Below are 216 nucleotides of genomic sequence, written 5' to 3' on the forward strand. Positions count from 1 at the left end.
ATGAACTTGTGAATGTCTATCTGGCTAAAATTGATCACAGACTGTAAAAACACAAATTTAGTAAAAAAAAAAATGGTGTTGCTTTAAAATTGGAGGGGAGCATTAATATGACACAGATGTTTAAACACTTATGTGGTTATGCATAAGAATCACAACCCCAGAGGAAAACAATAAATTAGATAACGTGAGTTCCTTTTTAGACACATCACACACACA

This window comes from Oryzias melastigma, linkage group LG3, assembly GCF_002922805.2.
Source record: "Oryzias melastigma strain HK-1 linkage group LG3, ASM292280v2, whole genome shotgun sequence".
Taxonomy (NCBI): Eukaryota; Metazoa; Chordata; class Actinopteri; order Beloniformes; family Adrianichthyidae; genus Oryzias; species Oryzias melastigma.